At 36.7% G+C, this 16,701-nt stretch overlaps 1 non-coding gene across 1 annotated transcript; it reads left to right on the forward strand.

Annotated features, from left to right (window-relative positions):
- Positions 1-14,482: 14,482 nt before the first annotated feature.
- On the forward strand, positions 14,483-14,586 carry LOC117078684. The gene has a single exon (XR_004435114.1). It is a non-coding gene; the product is annotated as a small nucleolar RNA U13 (small nucleolar RNA).
- Positions 14,587-16,701: the final 2,115 nt, after the last annotated feature.

Below are 16,701 nucleotides of genomic sequence, written 5' to 3' on the forward strand. Positions count from 1 at the left end.
CCAACACCCAGATAGTGAACATAGTACCCAATAGGAAGCTTTCAGCCCTTACTCCCTTCCATCCTTTTCTGCTTTTGGAGTTCCCGATGTCTATTGTCTATTATCTTTATGTCAGTGTATGCCTGATATTTAACTCCCTCTTATAAGTGAGAATACATGGTATTTAATTTTCTGTGTCTGCATTCATTTGCTTAGAATGATAGTCTTCAGCTACATCCATGTTGTGGTAAAGAAAATGACTGCATTTTTTAACGACTTCATAGTATTCCATGGTGTATATGTGTCATGTTTTCTTTACCCAGTCCACCATTAATTGGCATCTTAGTTGGTTCCATGTCTTTGCTAGTGTAAATAGTGCTATAATAAGCATACAAGTGCATATGTCTTTTTGGTAAAATAATTTTTTTCCTTTGGGTACATACTCAGTAAATGGATTGCTGAGTCGAATTAAATAGCAGCTCCAATTTAGTTGAAACATCTCCAAACTGATGTCCACAGGGGCTGAACGAATTTGCATTACTACCAAGAGTGTATAAGCATTTCTCTTTCTCTTCAGCTTTGCCGTCATCTATTATTTTTTGACTTGTTAATGATAGTCATTCTGACTGGTGTGAGATGCCTATGATGTTACAATATATTTTCTTTTTAGAGCACTTTCAAACTTACTGAAAGGCTCTATTGAAGGCTAAAGAAAAAGCAAGCAGTCCCCACTTTCTACATGCTTCTAAAGAGTTAGCCACAAAGATTTGGACTAAATGACTGTTCCTGTTTGATAACCATTGACCTGGGTCACAAAATACTGTACCTTTCAAGAGCAACACTGACTTCCTTTAGGTACCTGAGTGGCTATTAGATGCAATATTTGGCACAAGTAATTTACACCCACGCTGTGTTCTTTCTAAAAGATCCAGTGTCCCCAATGTAATTTACTAACATTTTATGTTTTCTTTGACTATGAGTTATTTGAATCTTCTGATAGTTCAAGGGAATCTGAGTGAGTTTGAGCATTGGCTTTGGAAAGATTTTCTCACGTTGTAACTTTTGGGTAATGGCTATTAATATAAAAACTGGATTACTCAGACCTCATGCTGATTAGGCTCTTGAGTTACAGAAGAAATAGTACTTATTTACCCACTGACAGCTTTATTCAAATTTGAATGACCAAAATTCCAAGAGTCAATTTTATCAATTGATGTAAATATCAAAGGACTCAGCCAGGAAAAGATTGATTGTGAGAAATGTGATTTAGCTGATCTTTCCTTTTAAAATTCTTAGAAAAAAAAACTTGGTAAACAGTTAAAATTTGGATGATGTTACTGGTAAAAGCTTTTCAGTGTATATATGTTTAGCTTTTCTCTCCTTAAATGTCATGCTTCAGCAATAAACATGGTAAGGGTATAAATTATTGCATGTACAAGATATTACATTCTTCAAATGGTGTTGCTACTCTCCTATTAGCAAATGAATTGAAAATCAAAGAAGGTCTAGAAATTAACTTCAGCTATTCTAAGTCTGTATTATCTTACCGAGGGAATTATGCACAACTATATCTATTTCTAGTTACTACTTTTGCATCTTTCCTGAATCTGCTGCATTTCAGTCCTTATTGTATTAGTCAAGGTTCTCCAGGAAAACAGAACCTGAAAGAAAAACAGAACCTGAATTATATCTATCTATCTATAATATCTATATAATCTCTCTCTCTCTCTATATATATATATATATACTTAGAGAAATAAATAGATCTATATATATATGGCACATATACACCATGGAATACTATGCACTCATAAAAAAGAAAGAGTTCATGTCCTTTGTATGGACATGGATGAAGTTGGAAACTATCTATATGTATATCTATGTATGTATATATAGATAGAAATATAGAAATCTATATTATATCTATAGATAGAAATATATATTTCTATCTATATATACATATATTCATATACACATATCTATATATACATATATAGATAAATATATATGCATATATACATATATAGATAAATAGATATATGCATATATACATATACAGATAGAGAAATATATATTTTTATATATCTGTATCTGTCTATCCATATTGATCAATTGACTCACTTAATTATGCAGGGTGAGAAATCCTAAGACCTGCCATGTATAAACTAGAGAACGAGAAAAGCCTGTGGCAAAGTTCCAATCTAAGCCCCAAACCCTGAGAATGCAGGGAGTTGATGGTGTAATTTCCAGACAAGGGTCAGAGAAAATGAGATGAGCTATGCCAGACGAAGCAGGCAGGCAAAAAGCAACCAAAGTTAGTTGCTCCTTTCTCTGGCTTACTGTTCTATTCCAGTCCTCAACGTTTATTGCCCATATTGCAGAGGGCAATAAACCTTACTGAGTCCACTGATTCAAATACTAATCTCATCCTGAAACCATCCTCACAGACACACCCAGAAATAATGTTTAATCTGAACACACTGTGACTAGTCAAATTGACACATAAAATTAACCATCACACATCGACCCATTGTCAACTTGGCAGCCATACACCTATTCTTCTTCTTTCCTTTTTTTATTATACTTTAAGTTCTGGGATACATGTGCAGAACATGCAGGCTTGTTACACAGGAACACATGTGCCATGGTGGTTTGCTGCACCCATCAACCCATTATCTACATTAGGTATTTCTCCTAATGCTCTCCCTCCCCTTGTTCCCCAATCCCTGACAGGCCCTGGTGTGTGATGTTCCCCTCCCTGTGTTCATGTGTTCTCATTGTTCAACTCCCACTTATGAGTGAGAACATGGGCAGTGTTTGATTTTCTGTTCTTGTGTTAGTTTGCTGAGAATGATGGTTTCCAGATTCATCCATGTCCCTGCAAAGGACATTAACTCATTCTTTATTATGGCTGCATAGTATTCCATGGTGTATATGTGCCACATTTCCCTTATCCAGTCTGTCATTGACGGGCATTTGGGTTGGTTCCAGGTCTTTGCAATTGTGAACAGGGCTGCAATAAACATATGTAAGCATGTGTCTTTAGAGTAAAATGATTTATAATCTTTTGGGTATATACTCATAATGGGATTGCTGGGTCAAATGGTATTTCTAGTTCTAGATCCTTGAGGAACCACCAAACTGTCTTGCACAATGGTTAAACTAATTACACTCCCACCAACAGTATAAAAGCGTTCCTATTACTCCACATCCTCTCCAGTACCTGTTGTTTCCTGACTTTTTAATGATCACCATTCTAACTGGCATACGATGCTATCTTATTGTGGTTTTGATTTGCATTTCACTAATGACCAATGATGATGAGCTTTTTTTTAAATATGTTTGTTGGCCGCAAAATATCTTCTTTTGAGAAGTGTCTGTTCATATCCGTTGCCCAGTTTTTAATGGTGTTGTTTTTTTTTTTTTTTTCTGGTAAATTTGTGTAAGTTTTTTGTAGAGTCTGGATATTAGACCTTTGTCAGATAGACAGATTGCAAAAACTTTCTCCCATTCTGTAGGTTGTCTGTTTACTCTTTTGATCATTTCTTTTGCTGTTCAGAAGCTCTTTAGTTTAATTAGATCCCATTTGTCAATTTTTGCTTATCTTGCAATTGCTTTTGGTGTCTTGGTCATGAAATTTTTGCTTGTGCTTATGTCCAGAATGGTATTACCTAGGTTATCTTCCAGGATTTTTATAGTTTTGAGTTTTACATTTATGTCTTTAACCTATCTTGTGTTGATTTTTGTATATGGTGTAAGAAAGGTATCCAGTTTCAGTGTTCTGCATACAGCTAGCCAATTATCCCAGCACCATTTATTCAATAGCGATTCCTTTCTTTGTTGCTTGTTTTTGTCACCTTTGTCAAAGATCAGATGGTTGTGTATGTGTGGCCTTATTTTTGGGCTTACTATTCTGTTCCATTGGTCTATGTGTGTTTTTTATCAGTACCATGCTGTTTTGGTTACTGTAGCCCTGTAGTACAGTTTGAAGTCGGATGGTGTGATGCCTCCTACTTTATTCTTTTTACTTAAGATTGCTTTGGGTATTCGGGCTCCTTTTCAGTTCTATATAAATTTTTAATAATTTTATTCTAGTTCTGTGACAAGAATTTATTTGGTAGTTTGATAGAAATAGCATTGAATCTGTAAGTTGCTTTGGGCAGTATGGCCTTTTTAACAATATTGATTCTTCTTATCCATGAGCATGGAATGTTTTTCTATTTGTTGGTGTTATCTCTGATTTCTTTGAGTAGTGTTTTGTAATTTTTGTTATAGAGATCTTATACCTCCCTGGTTCACTGTATTCCTAGGTATTTTATTTTGTGGCAATTGTGAATGGGATTTATAACTAGTTTCTACTACTTATTCTGTATTTTCTTTACCTTCAGAAAGAATATCAGCTGGTTGTGTTTCTTTATCTGGTTGTAATACCCAAAGCTTCAATCTTGAAAAGTCTAGGCCATTCATAGTCCTAGCTGAATTGGGTTGTTATCATTTTCTATTGATCTAAATGAAATAACATGATAATACTAAGAGAAGCACTAAGAGATCTCTTGTAGTCCATACATTATCTTCATTACCTCCATTGTGGAATAGCAGCCCAATTTACCCTTGTTAGTTCAGATCAGTCACTGCCCCCAACATCATATCTCCCTTCTTGACCTGTTTACTCAGAGGTATGTGGAACTCAACGTGGCCAGATAACAATCTTAGCTTCTAGTTTAATGGGATGATTATTGTGTCTCCTGGCAGAAGCATTCCTCCCTTTGAATTAAGACCTCTAGGCCAATAGAGCATAATTCTCAGTAATAGGAAGCAAAACATTTGCCGATATGTTGCTTGAGATGATGCAGAGTGATTTGAGTCCTACTTTCACTCCTGGGTTACTAGGACCATGAATTCTGGCTATGGGAGGAACTGTACCATATATTGGACACTGATTCAGAACGCATACAGTCTTCTGGAAAACCTTGTGCTAGATTTGCAAGGAATTGTCACATAGATGGTGCTGTAACAAAGTTTTCAAAAGGCCATGCCACCATTCTACAAGGTTAGATGCTTCAGGATGCTGAAAAATATGGAAGGAACAATGAATGTCATAAACATTGTTCCCATTACCTCACTTCATTTGTTGTGAAGTGAGTTCCTTGATCAGAAGCAATGCTGTGTAGAATAGTATGATGGCAGATGAATCAATATATAAGTTCATGAATGGTAGTTTTGGCAGAAGCATTGTGTGTAGGGAAAGCATATCCATATCCACAGAAAGCTTCTAGTCCAGTAAGAAAATAAGTGCTTGTCATGTTTACTATGGAAGTGGGCAGTGTAATCAACCTTCTTCCAGGTAACTGTCTGATCAACTGGGGCAATAGTTCCATACCAGGGACTCAGTGCAGGTCCCTTTGGTTGGCAGACTGGACACTCAGCAGTGGCCATAGCTATATTGGCTTAGGAAAATGAAAGTCCTTGTTTCTGAGTCCATGCATAACCTCCATTTCTGCCACCATGGCAATGTGTTCATGAGTCCATTGGGTGATGACCGGCTGGCCTGGGAAAGAAGACTGATTGGTATTCAGCAAATGAGTCATCCTATCCACTTGATTAGTAAAGTCCTCACCTTTGAGGCTGAGCTTACCCCTTGGTGAGCATTTAGTGAACACAAATAGCTTCATGTTTTATTCCCATTCAGGAAGATCTATCCACATATCTCTCTTTGTCTTCAATTTTCCACCAATGTTTTTATTTCAAAACCCTGATAATCTAATCATACGATTGGCTACAACCCATGGAAGGGCATATATTCACATGTGTGGCTGTTTCTCCTACCAAGCAAAGTAAATAACCAGGTGCCCTTCTTGCTGCTCTGTCCATTGGGAGGATTTTCCTTCAAGGATGTCCCCAACAGGGGTTATAGTGCTGCAGCTTTCCACTTTGAGGTGGTGCCTGCATATTGTGCAAAACCATTTGTAAACCAGGCCTGAGTCTTTTCTTCCTCTGTCAACTGATGCTAGAAAACTCTCCATAAGGTCATAGGTGCAAGCTGGGGGAGAGATAAGGCAGTCTGGATACAGGGACCATAGGATTTGAGTCATTTCTTCATATAACTTGCTTGTGCCTCAGGGCCTGCTTAGGCTCATTCACATAAATATCACTTCCATTTGATGGTGAAGGGTTGCTCTGCACTCCCAACATTTTTGGCTTATTGGGTCCAATAACACTAAGTTCTTGATGGCTAGCTCAGAAAGCATGACCGTTTTGTTGCCATAGTTAACTATTCAGTCTCCACTAAGGCCCAGTGGCAGGCCAAGAGCTGTTTTCCAAAAGAAGAGTACTTATCTATGGATGATGGAAAGACATGCTCAAAAATCCAAAAGGCTCATGCTGTGATTTACCTATAGGTGTCTGCCCCCAAAACTTCAAACAGCATCTTTACTGCCACTGACACTTCAAGCAACATTGGATCTGCTGGATCATGTGGCTCAGGTGGCATAGAAGCTTGCATAGCAGCCTGGACCTGTGGCAGAAACTTCTCTTCTGTGCCCCACTCAAAACTATTTGCTTTAAAGATCACTGGGTAAATGGGCCAGAGCAACACACCCAAATAAGGAATGGAATATGTTGATTCCAAAATCAAGAGGACCGCTAAGTGTTGTGCCTCATTTTGAATTGTAAGATGTACCAGATACAAAAATGTATCCTTCACCTTAGAATGGATATCTTCACATGCCCCATGCCACTAGGCTCCTAGAAGTTTCACTAAGATAGAAGGCCCCTGAATTTCAGGAGGAATAATTTCCCTTGCCTGACATGCAACTGTCTTACCAATAAGTCTAGAGTAGTTGCTATTTCTTGCTCACGAGATTCGATCAGCATGATGTCATCAACGTACTGGGCCAGCATGATACCTTATGGAAAGGAAAGGTGAACACGTTCTCTTTAAACTAAATTATGACATAGGGCTGCAGAGTTGCTGTACCCCTGAAATAGGATGGTGAAGGTGTATTGCTGGCCTTGCCACTTGAAAGAAAGCTGTTCTGATGGGTTATATGAATAGGTATGGAGAAAAAGGCATTTGCTAGATCAGTGGCTGCATACCAGATACCAGAGGGATTTATTAATTTGCTCAAGCAATGAAACCACATCTGGTAGAGCAGCTGCAATTGGAGTCACCACATAATTAAGCTTATGATAATTCACTATCATTATCCAAGAGACATCTGTCTTCTACACAGGCCAAATTGGAGACTTGAATGGGGTTGTGATGAGAACCACCGTCTCTGCATCTTTAAAGTCCTTGATGGTGGCACTAATCTAGTATTCCTTCTGAGAATGTGAATTGCTTTAAATTCAGTATTTATCATTTTCCTAGGCTGAGAAAGTTCTAATGCCTTCCAATTGGCATTTTCCAATATAATTAACAGCCCTCATACCCCAGGTCAGAAAACCAAGGTGGAGATTTCACCAGTTGTTAGGTATGTCTATCCTAATTGTGCATTCTGGAACTAGCCGCAAGATGAGTTCAGGGACACATTGAACCCTGGACCCTAACAAAATACATGTGGAAGCCCCATTAAAACATGGAATATAGGTTGGGCATCCCTAATTCAACAATCTGAAATCATAATATTCCAAAATATAAACTTTTTGAGTGCCAACATAAGTCTCAAAGGAAATGCCCATTGGAAAATATCAGATTTTGGATTTTCAGATTTGGGATGCTCAACCGGTTAAGTATAATGCAAATCTTTCAAAATCCAAAAAATCAAGTCTGAAACACTTCTGGTCCCAATCATTTTAGTAAGGAATACTCAACCTATAGAAAGTAAATGCAGGTCCTGTGGTCATTTCCCTCAAGATAAAGCTCAGATGGCTAGTAATTTGTTATCAAGCAGTTCACAAGGATACTTGTTCACCTCAAATAAATTAAGGGTAGAGAAATTAGCAAAATCTACAAGAAAATGTTGGGAGACATGTTTCCATGGGACTCCCACATGGTTGCAAGTCTTGTTTAGTGACGTTGACAGCCTTTTTCAAGACAGTCTTTTGAAGGATGTTTGTATAGCAAGCTGCCTTGGAATATAGAGATAATGTCTCCCTTCAGAGCACCGAACAGATTGGTTTCTTTACCCAAATCTAAAAATAATGTCTTTCTCTGAAGCAAATGTTAGGCAGAGTTGTCAACAGTCCCTCTATTAGTCCATTTTCATGATGCTGATAAAGATATGCCCATGACTGGGTGATTTTTAAAGGAAAAGAGGTTTAATGGACTCACCGTTCCATGTGACAGAGGAGGCCTCAGAATCATGGTGAAAAGCAAGAAGTACATCTTACATGGCAGCAGACAAGAGAAAATGAGAGCCAAGCAAAACAGGATTTCCCCTTATAAAACAATCAGCTCTCATGAGACTTATTCACTATCACGAGAACAATATGGGGAAAACTGGTCCCGTAATTCAATGATCTCCCACTGGGTCCCTCCCACAATACATGGACATTATGGGAGCTACAATTTAAGATGAGATTTGTGTGGAGGCACAGCCAAACCATATGAGCCTTCTTATAAACTTGGGGGTTTTCTAAGCACAATTTTTTTAGTTGTAACCAGACATGTTTGTACACTATTCACTTGGCCCACTCTGTGTTACCCCCCTTTGAACTTAGGGGCAAGAAGAACTAATGTAAATATGAAGCTCATGCTGACTCCTCTGCTGTATATAACAAATTATTTTGGCTCTGGTCCACAAGTTGTATGTCTTCTGCCATCATTCATGAAATTGTGGCATGCTAAGTGTTTAGCTTGCAAGCATAATAAAATCTCAGACACTTTAGAGTTCTTGATACCATAATTAATAAAGCAACTCATGCCAAGGTTCTAGTGACTGCAGAATATCACAAATCAAAATTCTGCGAACTCAAGACCAAGATAGCTGTGGCTGAAGAGTCAGTCAAAACATTAGCAACAGCTTAGATGTCTCCAAGAACAGTCTTATTAGTGGTAGACTCATTATCAAGTCCTTGTATCTTACTAAACAATAAAGTTTAGGCACACGGTTCTTGAGAAATACACAAATAAGTGTAAATTATATGTATAATATAGACTTTTGGTATATTATTAGGTAGTAAGCTCCTTGGGCTTCCACATATAAAGAAAGCAACATGAGACAAACCTTAGGAAATAAGCATTGACTTTACTATGTGTGCATAATGCCAGTAAAATAATTAGCTAAACCTTTAACTGTCATTAAACAAGTAATTTTATATCACATTAATGAAACGTAGTGTCATCTCTTGTACAACACGGTGACTGTAGTTAATAACAATGTATTGTATTCTTTAAAATTATGAAGAGAATAGATTTGATGTTTGCTCACCATATAAAAATGATAAATATATGAGATAATGCATATATTAATGCAGTCAACTGAGCCATTCCACAAAGTATAATGTTTCAAAACATCATGGTGTATACAATATTTTTTAAAAGTTTTAAATAAAAAACTATAAAAGTAAGTAAAACATATTAGTATGGTTGAAAGCAAACTTTAAAAAGGAAGCAATTTCAGATAAAAATTAATTTTGTGTACAATCTGGAAAATTTGAATTCTGTGAGAAGTTCTAGAGAATTAATTTACTATAGAAAATGCTAAGATTGTGAAAACTTATAATTACTGATACTTATTGGAGCTGTGATTACAAAGAATCATTCTCTTACTCTTGCTGACTTTCAAAATTAATGTATTTCTTCTGGATATCCTTGTGGATAACTAGTTAACTGTCACATTAATGAAGACTTCTGTGCTCTTGTTGGTCATTCAGAAACTAGGACAAAATACAGAAGAACAAAACTATGTCCTTTGCAGTAACATAGATGGCGCTGGAGGCCATTATCCTAAGTGAATTAATGGACAAAGAGAAAACCAAATACCACATGTTCTCACTTATAAGTGGTAGCTCAACACTGGATACACATAGACATGAAGATGAAAACAATCATTAATAACATTATTATTAATGTTACTATTAATATAGCATAGTATAGTATCGTACTATCATTAGTAGTAGCAATTATTTACTACTAGAAGAGAAAGGGAGAGGAACATGAACTGAAAAACCATCTGTGGGTACTATGCTTACTATATGGATCATAGGATCATCTTCACCCCAAACCTCAGTGACATGCACCAGGTAAAAAATATGCACATTTACTCCTTAATCTAAAATTAAAGTTGATTTTTTTAAAAAAGAAATTATGGCATAGACTCCATATTTTATTTGTTTTCCTCAGTAATACAGTGTTCTGCACACAGTAGAGGCTCAGCAAGATGCCAAGGAAATGGTGTAATGTTCTGAGTTGTCACTGCTTCTAGAAAAAAAGGATGGTTAACTTCCTTTTTAAAAAAGAGCAACATCATGTTTCTCAGTATAGAAGCTTCTGTGATACTGCTTTAAATGATCTTCATTACATTCAATAAATGGTTTATGTGACTGTGAGAACATTACTCTAATTTGATGTTTATGACTTTTTTTCTGTGCAGATCTTTACAATTTAAAAAAATTAACATTCAAAAATGTGACTGGGATGGCTTTATTAACCTCTTATGTAACTCTCTAATTAAAATATTATCTAAATGATCTGCTTTATACTCACTACAAATTGGAAGAAAAAAATTTCTGTGTTCCTTCTTTTACATTGTAAATAGTACAAAGCCACAGTGAGCACAAAAATATACAGCTTACAAAGTATACATATGCAACTTCAGCATTCTAATGATTTTTGATATTAAAATTAATTTAGAATTTTTCTCAGAACATTTACTGCTCTGAGGGTTCTCAACTCCAAATTTCTTTGTACCAGTTGATTGATATGACACAGACAATACCTAATTTGGGAAACACTTTGGACATTCTGACCATAAGTATTAGTGACACCTATGACAAGGAATGCTGCTTCCACTAGAATAATTTTTATAACGTCAGGAATCATTGCTGGTTTTGTTTATCCACATTGCCTAGAAAAATGCAATAGCGTAGATATTCAGTAAATAGTTATGAAGTAAATGAATTTGTGACACTTGTCATGAGTTACATAAGGCTACAAAGAAGGAAAGAAAGTACTTTATGAAGGAGTTGGTCTGTGAGTCTAACATTTGTATCTGTAACACTGCATTGCATGCTGAATCCTGTTTTATCATTCCATAGGTTATATCACTCTAAATAATCACCTTATTTATTCATCTGTATGTTATCTCTTTCTTTCACTAGATTATAAATTCCATGGAGGAAGGTACCATATCGGTCTTCTAAAGAGCTATGTCCTAAGCACCTCAAATCATAGTAGGCATCATATATATACATATATACACACACACATATATATATACACACACACATATATATAATCAATTTAATATGGGCTTGGTACATCTATAAAGCACAAGATGGCAATGTGTAAGATAAAAAAATCCAATTTTTTGAGTGCTGAGACAGACCTTTTAGAAGGGCATTTGCATCTATTTTGTACATGAGGCCTGGTTATGGAAATTACTTTCTATAATAAGCTGGAACCTACTTATGAATACTGAATATATGTAAGGATTGAAAATTTCTGGAGGATGCTGATAAATCTTGGTTTGGGGATAATTTATGTATAGATTTGAGGGATATTTAAAGCATAGGTGGTGACTTCATGGAATTGATACGTTCCAGCTGTATGAGAAAATTTAAATAAAATGAGGTATAATTTATTTGTTATGATTATATTTATATATTGTTTCATTAGTAGTAGTAGTAGTAGTAGTAGTAGTAGTAGTAGTATTTGTTGTTGTTAGTAATAGTGCCTATCATATGATAGGCACCAAAATAATTGTCAAAGAATGGTTTGTCATGTTTAGATTTGCTGTTCCTCTTATTTTTCTGAGATGTCTCCAGAGCAAAAACAAACTTTCCAGCACTACCCAGATTTCTAAGGAAGATACGCAGTGATTGGTATATCAGCGTGAACAATGAGAGGAGCTATTCATATATTCTCTTTCCTAAGCGATAGATATCAATTATTTGGACATAGGCTGCACCTCACAGACAAAGCAAAAGCTCACAAACATTGTCACATGTTGAGTATTCAGTTTCCATTTCCATTAAGAAGGAACATCAAAGAAAAATGTCAGACGTTAGTTTCAGACAGGGTCTCAAAAAAGAGAGCAGAAAATCAGAGAAATGATTCCAGGATATCAGTGGTACTAGTTTACATAGAATTGTCAACTTATATGGGACTGAAAATCTTCATCAAACTTACAAGACGGTGATAATAAAAGTCACTGCCGGGTTAGTAACTTACAAGACAGGTATAGTCGGGTACCATGTAACGACATTGAGCTAAATGAGGGACCACATCTATGATGGCAGCTCCTTAAGATGATAATGGAGCTGAAAAATTCCTATTGCCTATTGAAGCTGTAGCTGCCATAAGATCCTAGCACAACAAATTACTCATGTGTTTGCGGTGATGTTGGTGTAAACAAACCTACTGCACTGCCAGTCATGTAGGACAGCATGTACAATTATATACACTACAGAATACTTGAAAATGACAATAAATGACTATGTTACTGGTTTATGTATTTACTATATTATACTTTTTATCAATATTTTAGAGTGTACTCTTTCTACTTACAAAACAGCCTCAGGCAGTTCCTTCAGGGGGTGTTCCAGAAGAAGGCATTGTTTTCATAGGAGATGACAGCTTCATGCATGTTAGAACTCCTGAAGACTTTCCAATGGGAAAAGCTGTGGAGGTTGAAGACAGTGATGCTGATAATTCTGACACTATGTAGGCTTAGGCTAATTTGTTTGTTTGCGTCTTAGCTTTTATTTATTTATTTTTATTTTTTTAAATATTAAGAAACTACAGAATTTATTCAGATTTTGCCAGTTTTTCCACTAATGTCCTTTTTCTTTTTTTTTGTTTCTATTATGATTATACTTTAAGTTCTAGGGTACATGTGCACAATGTGCAGGTTTGTTACATATGGATACATGTGCCATGTTGGCATGCTGCACCCATTAACTCGTCATTTACATTAGGTATATCTCCTAATGCTATCCCTCACCCCTCCCCACTCCCCACAATAGGCCCCGGTGTGTGATGTTCCCCTTCCTGTGTCCAAGTGATTTCATTGTTCAATTCCCACCTATGAGTGTTTGGTTTTCTGTTCTTGCGATAGTTTGCTGAGAATGATGGCTTCCAGCTGCATCCATGTCCCTACAAAGGACACGAACTCATCCTTTTTTATGGCTGCATAGTATTCCGTGCTGTATATGTGCCACATTTTCTTAATCCAGTCTGTCACTGATGGACATTTGGGCTGATTCCAAGTCTTTGCTATTGTGAATAGTGCTGCAATAAACATACGTGTGCATGTGTCTTTATAGCAGCATGACTCATAATCCTTTGGGTATATACCCAGTAATGGGATGGCTGGGTCAAATGGTATTTCTAGTTCTAGATCCTTGAGGAATCGCCACACTGTTTTCCACAATGGTTGAACAAGTTTACAGTCCTACCAACAGTGTAAAAGTGTTCCTATTTCTCCACATCCTCTCCAGCACCTGTTGTTTCCTGACTTTTTAATGATTGCCATTCTAACTGGTGTGAGATGGTATCTCATTGTGATTTTGATTTGCATTTCTCAGATGGCGAGTGATGGTGAGCATTTTTTCATGTATCTGTTGGCTGTATGAATGTCTTCTTTTGAGAAATGTCTGTTCATATCCTTTGCCCACTTTTGGATGGGGTTGTTTGTTTTTTTCTTGTAAATTTGAGTTCTTTGTAGGTTCTGGATATTAGCCCTTTGTCAGATGAGTAGATTGCAAAAATTTTCTCCCATTCTGTTCACTCTGATGGTAGTTTCTTTTGCTGTGCAGAAGCTCTTTAGTTTAATTAGATCCCGTTGTCAATTTTGGCTTTTGCTGCCGTTGCTTTTGGTGTTTTACACATGAAGTCCTTGCCCATGCCTATGTCCTGAATGGTACTACCTAGGTTTTCTTCTAGGGTTTTTATGGTGTTAGGTCTAACATTTAAGTCTCTAATCCATCTTGAATTAATTTTCATATAAGGAGTAAGGAAAGGATCCAGTTTCAGCTTTCTACTTATGGCTAGCCAATTTTCCCAGCACCATTTCTTAAATAGGGAATCCTTTCCCCATTTCTTGTTTTTGTCAGGTTTGTCAATGATCAGATGGCTGTAGATGTGTGATATTATTTCTGAGGGCTCTGTTCTGTTCCATTGGTCTATATCTCTGTTTTGGTACCAGTACCATGCTGTTTTGATTACTGTAGCCTTATAGTATAGTTTGAAGTCAGGTAGCGTGATGCCTCCAGCTTTGTTCTTTTGGCTTAGGATTGTCTTGGCAATGCAGGCTGCATTGAGTCTTAGCTTTTAACAAAAATGTTTCAAAAGTAAAATAACAATAAAAAGGCTCTAGAATAAGGATATAAAGAAAGAATAATACTTTCATAGTTCATAAGCATGATGATTGGGTATTCACACACATGCATGAGATATGCCACCCTCCCACCTTGTTAAGATGTTGGCGCATAACCCGTCTTACATGGAAAAAAAAGAAAAAAACAATTTTACAGTTGTACCAGTTGTACAATGTGTTTGTGTTTGAAGCTAAGTGTCATTATAAAAGTCAAAGTGTTTCAAAAATTAAAATTTATAAAGCAAAAATGTCACAGTAAGCTAAGGGTATTAGTACAGAAGAATTTATTTAATAAATTTAGAGTACCCTAAGTGTACAGTGTGTATTAAGCCTATGGTAGTGTACAGTAATGTCCTAAGCTTTCACATTCACTTACCCCTCACTCACTGACTCACTCAAAGCAACTTCCAGCCCTTCAACTTCGAGTCACGGTAAGCCTCCTATACAGCTGAGCCATATTTTTTGTGTCTTTCACAACATATTTGTACTGTACATTTTCTAGTTTTCAATATATTGAGATACACAAATACTTACCATTGTGTTACAATTGTCTACAGTATTCAGTACAGTACCATGCAGTATAGGTTTGTACCTAGAAGCAATAGTCTATCCCTTATAGCCTAGGTCTACAATGGGCTGTACCATCTAGGTTTGCGTAAGTACAGTCTACGATATTTGCACAATGATGAAATTGCGTAAGAATGTATTTCTCTGAATGTATCACCATGGTTAAACAACACATGACTGTATGTATCTCAAGAACTGGGTCCAGTTATCTGCACAGAGGCTTCTCTGCTAATACACAGGAGATAAATTTGTAGATATGATCACAAAATGGCTTGTGAATATAGGATGTATTTGCTACAGTAACAACATTCTCTGGTTTGTTTCTATCTTCCATGTAGTTACTCAGTAGTTACTGTCAATTCCACCTCTGAAATGTATCTTAGATGCTTTTCCACATTTCTTTTCTGATTTCACTTACCTAGGTCATCATATTTTCCCCAGAACTCTAGCAATGCCATTCTAACTGCCTTCTCCATTTTTACACGTTTTCCTATGTTCAGTCTCATTCTTTTCAAATTCATCTTCCACACTATGGCCTAAAGAATCTCTCCAGCAATCAAGTCTGATCATATGCCACACAAGACTTTTTGTGTAAAACCATCAATGACTTTTCACAACATTCTAGGAAAAAACACAAACACATACACACACACACACACACACACACTTAAGCCAGATAACCAGTCAAGTTATTTATTTTGTTTTATTTATTATACTTTAAGTTCTAGGGTATAATCAAGCTCAATCTATACTTTCATCTTTTTTTCCTAAAAACAGTCCCCAAATAACCTAAGCTACCACAGTGCTTGCCTTGACGTTTGCTACATCTAAAACATACTCAGTCCTCCTTTTATCAGCTTATGCTGTTCCTGCCTCCTGAAATGTCTTTCCACACTTTGCCTGTGAATGCACTTTTCCATTGAGACCAAAGTCAAATGCAACCTTGTCTTTGAAACTTTCCCTGACCCTTCTACATAAACTGATTCATTCTCTCTCTCCAATTCCACAATACGTGTTTAATGATACTATTTTGCACGTTTCTATTTTTTATCTTGTATTTTTGGGGTTTGTCTCCTTCCATCAATATATTCTTAGCACCTTAAGGGTATGACAGCATCTTCCTCATTTCACATCTATCTGAATTTATTAAGGCTGCTGTTATAACATAGCATAGACTGGGTGGCTTAAACAACAGACATTTATTTCTCACAGTTCTAGGGGCACCAATAGATTTCCTTCCTAGTGAGGGCCTGTTTCCTGGCTTGCAGATGATGGCTGTCTAGCTGTATCCTTGCATGGCAGAGAGAGAGCACAAGTGCTCTACTGTCTGTTCCTCTTCTTATAAGGACACTAAATTACATCCTGGGAGCACCACTCTCTTGAACTTATCTAAATCTAATTACCTCTGCCAAGCCCCACCTCCTAATAACATCACATTAAGGGTTACAGCTTCAACACCTTGAATTTGTGAGGGACACAAACATCCAGTGCATAATACCTACCAATTTGCTCCTATCCCATTTAGTGTTTAGTATAATGTTGAGTGTATTATAGGCTTGGAGGCATGAAAACCAACCTTTCAGACATTCAGTTGCTCTGAGGTCTCTGACTGCAGTTGACAGGCAGTCCTGCTGCTACACTCTGATCTACCATTGTATTCCTGTGGAGGCCCTCC

The sequence above is a fragment of the Trachypithecus francoisi genome, unplaced genomic scaffold (assembly GCF_009764315.1).
Source record: "Trachypithecus francoisi isolate TF-2019V2 unplaced genomic scaffold, Tfra_2.0 Lachesis_group6, whole genome shotgun sequence".
NCBI lineage: Eukaryota > Metazoa > Chordata > Mammalia > Primates > Cercopithecidae > Trachypithecus > Trachypithecus francoisi.